The following is a 7,569-nucleotide window of genomic DNA, read 5'->3' on the forward strand; positions in this document are numbered from 1 at the left end:
TTTATTTATTTACAATTACATTTATTTATTTGGTTTATGTCTCCCTCCTCCCTCTCACTAAATCCTGAGCTCACAGATTGGTTAGATTGCCTGGCCACTGAGCTCTAGTGATGGACAGGCCTCGGCTCCCATCCCAGCACTGGGGTTACAGCTGCAGCCCCCTTGCTGGCTGCTGACACCGGGGTGGAGATCTGAACGCAGGTCCCCATGTTTGCAGGACAGGCACTTCACCCACCGAGCCTTTCCCCAGCCCGTGAGTGCTCATCAGATCTGGTTTTCTCCTGGAGACTGAGTTTCCGCTTTGTTCTCGCCACATTGACCCTCAGTTTTCTGCTTCGGTTGCTTTCGTGCAGGAGGACCCTGGCTGAGGAGCACACTCTCCATGACTGGGTTCGTCCCTCTGATAATGGCAATTGTCTCCCCGAGTCTCTCTCGAGGTCTAAGCTGCACGTTCAAGGCATCCGTGGTACAGAGATTGGGTCACTGTAATTAAACAACAATGAGATGAACAACAAAGGGATATTTCTCCCATGAGCGTGACGTCAGAACCAGTCAGCCTGGCTCTCCCAGGCACCCCACACATCCCATTCTGGGTCAAGCCAGCTGGGACTATCCCAGGCTGAGCTGCAGGACTTCCCCAGAAGTACCAAGTCCCTTGGATACCCGTCTTCATGGAGTCAGCCCAGCTCTCTTCCCTGGAGCCCCAAGTGACCTTTCTGTCGCCTAGCATGCAGTATCACATGCCTCACAATACAGCGAGAAGATGGAACAGGCCTTGGGGTCAGGAAAAAAACCTGAGGTCAAGCCTGTCACTCACTGGCCTCGTGGCTCTGGGCCTGTAAACCTAGGGGCAATGCTAGTTGAGTGAGTCAGCAGGGTTCAGCTCACTGCAGCCACTGCAGGAGGAATTTTGAACAGAAAGTGGTTTGAGATAATGGGTGGGGCTGCAGGCAGAGGCAGGGCTGAGCCCCGGAGGGTCCTCTGCTCTGTCTGAACAGGGGAGGGAGGCTGGCAAGGGTCCAAAGCTACCAGGAGCCCTGCTGAGGTCCAGGCTCCACCCACCTGGCTGTGTGCCAGAAGTCACACTGTCCTGCAGCTGCCAACTGTCCTCTGGCTCCGAGGTGGTAACTGGGTACTAGACCCTGCTTCAGGAAAGAACTCACATCTGCATGGCCCTGCTTGCCAGAGCACCAGCCACAGCAGCAGGACACCAAGGCCTTGGCCCTCTTCCCCCTTCCAGATCCCGTGTGAGGGTCTCAATATTGATCCTACTGCAGGGTCCTGCATGAGGCAAGGCCTGGGGGAAGTGCAGTCTTTAAAAAGCCTTTCGCCAGGCAGACAGGAAACAGGTGGGGGTGGGCTGGGTCTGCTCCTGGGCCTGGTGTGGATTGTGTTATGCCTGGAGGGCACCCTGAACCGTTCCTGGCACTCACCCAGGAGAGCTGAGTAAATGTGGGCTCCTGTCCCCATCCCTGCTGCAGCGATCCATGCCCGCAGTGTGCAAGCGCTGGGCTGAGCCGGGGAGGTTCAACAGCAAGAAAGACAAAGCCACATCTTGTAGCAGGGTATAGACTAAGGGGGGAGGGGGAGGATAAGCAGAGCCCAAAGTAAATTGGTACGAGTGAAAAACCTGCAATATCAAAAGTAGAGATGACCCCTGGCTTGTCTTAGACAGAGGCCAACGTGAAAACACCCAACCACGCGGTGGCTCACAACCATCTATAATGAAATCCGGTGCCTTCCTCTGGTGTGTCTGAAGACAGCTACAGTGTATATAATAAATAAATAAATAAATCTTTTAAAAAGAGAGAGAAGGAAAACACTCGTTTCTATCTTCAGGGACACACGTGCATGCATGCAGGTGCTGGAAGGCCGAGGAGGTCTGGCGTTTGTCAGGAGTGGACAGGTCAGTCTAAGGGGCACCCAGTGTGATGGGCAGAGAGAGGGTACGGAGGAAAGCTGGGGCATATCAGGTCATTCTGGAGACTCTGGGCTTTAGCTGCTGAGGTTAGGGAGCCATGGGAGGCCTTTAATTTGGGGCAGGGGTGGCATTCTTGTTCGGTTCTCAGCCATATCACTTTGATGTAGTTTGATGTAGTTTGTGCACCAGACTGGAAGAAGGCAGGACTGCATGCAAGATTCCATTTCAAATTGGGCCATCTGGTCTGGAAATAATGGCAGCCTAGAGGAGGATGGGGGCGGAGAGGAAGGCAGAGGGAGCCTAAGGAGGTTTAGAGGAGGCTGAGCAGCAGGGGTATGAGAGGTGGGGGCTGGGAGGACCCACAGCGCCTGCCAGCTTCTGCAGCAGGTGCCACCCTATAGGGCGGGGCCCCCATCTACTCCTGGCACTTGATCCTAGGGAGGTGCCACTCACATCTCCCTGTCCTGTACTGGGCTCACAGAAAGCCCTTTCTCTCTCCTCCATTCTATGACCTGCATGCAATTCAATTCCACCAACCATTAGGAAGTGCCCATTCCATCCCTGCCAGGAGCCCCAGAGACATGTTTCCAGACTCACCAAGTGGAGTTCTGTTAAGCACCCTGAAGTAGGGATGGGGGGATGGGGTGAGCAGGCGAGGGGAAAGCTGTGAACTTTTGGCTGATAGTCAAGCCCTCTTTCTTAAAAGACCCTAGCTTTTCATACCCATGATACTGAGAGGGTCACCCCCAAAGCCTTAGACAACAGCGTGGGCCCCAAGCCCACTATCAACAGGAAGCACGAAGCCTCTTCCTGATCACAAAGCCTGATGTCCTATGGTCCTCCTGTTAGATCCAGAAGAACATCCCACATTACCTTCACCTCCTGAACCCAGGGTCTAGCCAATAAATCCACTCCTACAAACACAGGCATTCTCCCAGAGGCCTCCTGTTAACACAGAGATAAGAGCCTACCACTGCCAGGGTAACATAGTAACTTGTTTTTGTAGTTTTTAATCTTTATTGCTGGAATTGAACCCAAAGCCTTGAGCATATACCACGAAGCTGCACTTCCAGCTAAGTTATAGTGAACTATTTTCTTTATTCCTCTTTCGCAGTGCTGAGAACGGAACCCAGGACCTCACACATGCTGGGCAAGTGTGGTACAATGGAGATGTATTTCCAGGTCTTTAAATCTTTGTATTTCTTTGCTTATTTGTTCGAAGGCAGGGTTTCTCTGTATATCCTTGGCTGCCCTGGAACTCAATTTGTAGATCAGGCTGGCCGCAAACTCACAGAGATTCACCTGCCTCTGCCTCCCAAGTGCTGGGATCAAAGGCTTGAGCCACCACCACCAGGCTTTTATTTTTATTTCTGAGGAGCTGTAGCAATGGGTCAGTAGCTCTCGCAGAGGACCCGAGTCCCGTTCCCAGCACCCATGCCCAGCTCACAGTCACCTGCGCTTCTGTTCTAGGAGATCAGCGCTTCTGTTCTAGGAAATCAGAATAGGTCTTCTTTTGACCCCTAACAGATATACATAGAAATTAAAATAAAAATATCTTTTTTTTTATGTAGATAATATGTTGCTAAGTTACTCAGGCTAAACTGAACTCAGTCACCACCCAGGCAGCCTTCGTGCTTCCTAGCCTCCCATTAGGCCAACATTTTATTTATTTTTAAGTTGATTACATTACTTAAGTGTGTGCTCGTGTGGTGTGTGTGTATGCTCCTGTGGAGGTCAGAGGACACTCTGTTAGTTTTCTTCTACCTTATACATCTGGGGATCAAACTGGGGTTGGCTTGGCACCAAGTGGTTTGCCTGCTGAGTCCTTTCGCTGGCATTTGTTTGCCTTTTGATTTTTTTGTCTTTCTGGACGAGTTTGTTTATTTGATCTGACTGTGTAGTCCAGGCTTCTCTTAAATTAGACATTCTCTCCTGCCGTCTTGGGAGTGTTGAGACTATAGGCATGCGACACCACACCTACCTGGCTTACGTTTATTCTTAAAGTTTTCTCTTCCATCTACTCTTTTCTTCAGAGTCTCAGTATGTTGCCTGGATGTCCTTCAAAGCTCTGGGCTCTTGTTTCTACTTCCTGAGTGGCAGGGACTTGGGGTGTACACTACCACACCCACCTTAATATTGACCTCTTATCACACTTGTGCAGGCAAATTATAGGGTTGCTTTCTCTGGAGCCCAGGCTAACTTGTTGTCAGAAAGGAGAAAGGTCCGGCCATCCTAGGGGTGTCTGGGACATTTGAAAGACAGTAGATTTAATTTAATTTATTTATTTATTCATTCATTTATTTATTTGCAGCCTCACCTTAGCACAGGCTAACCTGGAACTAACTCTGTAGTTAGGCTGGTCTCAAACTCATGTCGTGTCTCCTACCTTACCCTCTCAAGTACTGGGACTACAGGTGTGAGCCACCGTGCCCTACACATGCCTGTACCTTCCTTACTCCCAAATCTTCAAACACCCAAGGGCAGTTGTTCTGCGGCTGGTGAGACTGAGGCTGTGTTGGGTTAAGTCCATTGTTGCTTATCAAGATCACATGACCCTTTGTGCATAAGCTAAGAGGATAATTTTTTTTCAGCATTGAGGCCTGAACCCTGTTACCAGGGCCTCCTAGGCAAATGCTGTCACTGAGATATACCCTCAGCTCCCTGGTCTGAAATCTCAACCCCTTCACGCCTTACATTAGTGACTTCCCGATGACCTTGTGTCCCGGATCCCTGCTTCTTACAGTCTTCCTTTCCCCTAGAGGCAGCCTCAGAAAGCTGTTTTCCCCTTACACTTGACTCAGGTCATTTGGCTGAGGAATTGCAGCTGCCTGGGGGAGGCTGGTAAGTGAAGGGGCTGGGTGGTAGAGAGCAAGCAAAGAGGAAGCAACTGGAGTTCTCAAGAATCCTGGGGTCACAATGACCCTTCCTGTGCTCTCTGGCCAACAGGGGGTCTCCTGGACATTGCCTATTCTCCCCATGTTTCTGCATCTGAACCCCTTGGGCTTGCTTACACCCCTTTCCCAGGACATCCTCTTCCCGTGCTGGAGCCTCAGCCTACTGGCCTGAAGCTCACATCCTGGGGTTAATTTCTACCAACTCTAATGCCTTCAAATCCCAGGCTGAGCCTCCAGGCCAGGGTACAGCCTGCAGAGCTGACTCATGTGAAGTAGCTACTGGGTGACAAAGGTGAGAGTGGGCAGAAGCCTCCAGCTGCCCCTCCCATTACTCCCCCCCCAAAAAAAATCTGGGCTCCAAGCCACTGCCCCACGCAGCTTTCGGGGAGAATGTCCCGATCTAAACTAAGACCGGTGCTATTTCCTGGGTCACAAGATCTCCACTGTGCCCCCTGGACAAATCTTAGTGACACTGGGTCCCTGAGCTGCATGGCTGGACAGGCTCCAGGCCTTGATGCTGCTTGCTATAGCAGCTTCTGCTTGAGGCATTTGCCCCAGCAGCTTGGCAAGCTAAAGCAACCGTTCATCCCTACTGTTTCCAAAATGGGACTTCCTCTGAAAGGAAGCCTGTCTGATTGTAATGGGGGTCTACATCTTGCTTTAAGTGCTGCTCCTAGAAGACACTAGCGCCATCCCTCTAGGCGTAGAAACTGTCCACTCCCTCCCACCTACATCTCTGGAGAAATTCACATGCCCACCCTCACACCCCAGTACTGCCGTCATTCCTAAAGCAGCACACCCCAGTGAACCGCAAACATCCTCCCTCTTACACAAAGATGGACCTGACTGACAGAGGCGTTAATTCCTCAGGACCTGAACAGAGACTGTTCCAAGACCAGGGAGACCTCACGCCGATCTTCAAGGAACAAAAGAGGAGCCTGTCGCTGGACACCCAGGATGGTCCCTTCCCACCCTCTTCCCCATCAAGGCCTTTTCTCCGACACATAGCTCCTTTAAAGCCATTTCAGGCCCTTACGTGGCAGTGTGGGGCGCCCTCGTGTGGCCCCTAGCCACGCTGCATGCTGGCCACCTGGACCTCAGCTCCCGGCTTAACCTCGGTTCCCCTTGCGCACCTGGGCGTCCCCTCCCCCATCCGTTTCCCCCAGCTGTCCCCACCGGATGTCAGGGCTCCACCTATTCCTCCTACCGTGGCTTCCTGTTGGTCAGACCAGGTTAACCTGCTGTTTCCATTAACGGGAGGCTTTGAGAGTCCAGAGCAGGAATCCTGCCACGCTTAGCAGATTCCCTGCTGAAGTGAATTTCCTCATCTGTACGTCTCCCTGCCCATTCTGAAAGGACTTCGTCTAGGAAGTGAAAGAGAGGAAAACAAAAACAAAATTACAAAACCAAAGCTAGTTGGCAAGAAAACCAGAGTCGCCCCCATCATCATTAACTGAGCTTTATAAACAGTTTATCCCCAGAAGGGAATGTGAACTGACTTTCAAGCGTTAAAATTTACGGGAGGCTCTTGGCTCTTGGTACCGGGCACACAACTAAGGCAAACATAAGTCACTCACTCACGCTGAATGGGGCCAAGTTGTTCACCAATCTCCACTGATGATGATGATAATAATAGCAAAAACAATATTAATAAAAGAGAAATAGCTGTAATCCCGAGTAGGCTAGTTTAGCTGTTATGATTAGGAAATCCTCTTTGGACTAACCAGTACAAGCCCAATTAACTTATTTTTGTTGTTGGTTGTTTTTTTGTTTGTTTGTTTGTTTTTTGTTTTTTGTTTTTGTTTTTTGAGAGGGTCTCATTATGCAGCCCTGACCAGCTTGGGACTAACCTGTCTCTACCTCAGCGTCCTGGGATTTAAAGAGTGTGCCACTGCACCCTTTTGACTGGCTGATTGATAGTTTGATGCTGGGAACAGTCACTCATGCTGTCACTGCTGAACCACACCCTGTCTCCTCCAAGCAAATCTGCTTATTTTGTTTCTACTTCTTCAGACCCCTCTTCTTCTTTTTTTTCTTTCTTTCTTTTTTTGTAAAGATTTATTTATTATATATGAGTGCACTGTCGCTGTCCTCAGACACAGCAGATGAGGTCATCGGATTCCATTACAGATGGTTGTGAGCCACCACGTGGTTGCTGGGATTTGAACTCAGGACCTCTGGGAGAGTAGTCAGTGCTCTTAACCGCTGAGCCATCTCTCCTGCCCCAGACCCCTTTTCTACAAGGCAAACTCCAGGATGTGGTGTTGTGACTCATGAGTCATAAATAAAAGACGTATGATTAAGTTTATTGACTTGTTAGTGATTCTTCTCCTTTTTAAGTCAGAGCCTTATGTAGTACAGTTGGCCTGGAACCCTTGGTCCTCCAACCTCTACCACCCAAAGGCTAAGAGGACAAGTGTATGACACACTGCCAGCTTTTGTTACTTTCTTTAACTGTTTGTTTTTGTTTTTATATTTTGAGACAGGGTTTCTCTGTGTGGCCTTGGCTGTCCTGAAACTCACTATTATTTAAACCAAGCTGGCCCTGAACTCGTTCTCACAGAGATCTGCCAGCCTCTGCCTCCTGAGTGCTGGATTAAAGGCATGTGCCACCATGCCCAGCCTAATTTTTAATCATTTACTTTTTTTTTTTTTTTTCAAGACAGGTTTTCTCTGTGTAGATCTGGCTGTCCCGAAACTCACTCTGTAGTCAAAGGCCTCTGCCTCCTTAGTTCTGGGATCAAAGGCTTGTAC

The 7,569-nt window shown here is 49.9% G+C and overlaps 1 long non-coding RNA gene across 1 annotated transcript; it reads right to left on the bottom strand.

Annotated features, from left to right (window-relative positions):
* Positions 1 to 7,228, bottom strand: LOC102547750 (uncharacterized). Its single transcript, XR_010064377.1, has 2 exons — positions 6,023 to 7,228; positions 1 to 483 (listed from the first exon to the last, which is right to left on the bottom strand). It is a non-coding gene; the product is annotated as an uncharacterized LOC102547750 (long non-coding RNA).
* Positions 7,229 to 7,569: the final 341 nt, after the last annotated feature.

This window comes from Rattus norvegicus, chromosome 2 (assembly GCF_036323735.1).
Source record: "Rattus norvegicus strain BN/NHsdMcwi chromosome 2, GRCr8, whole genome shotgun sequence".
In the NCBI taxonomy this organism is placed as follows: Eukaryota; Metazoa; Chordata; class Mammalia; order Rodentia; family Muridae; genus Rattus; species Rattus norvegicus.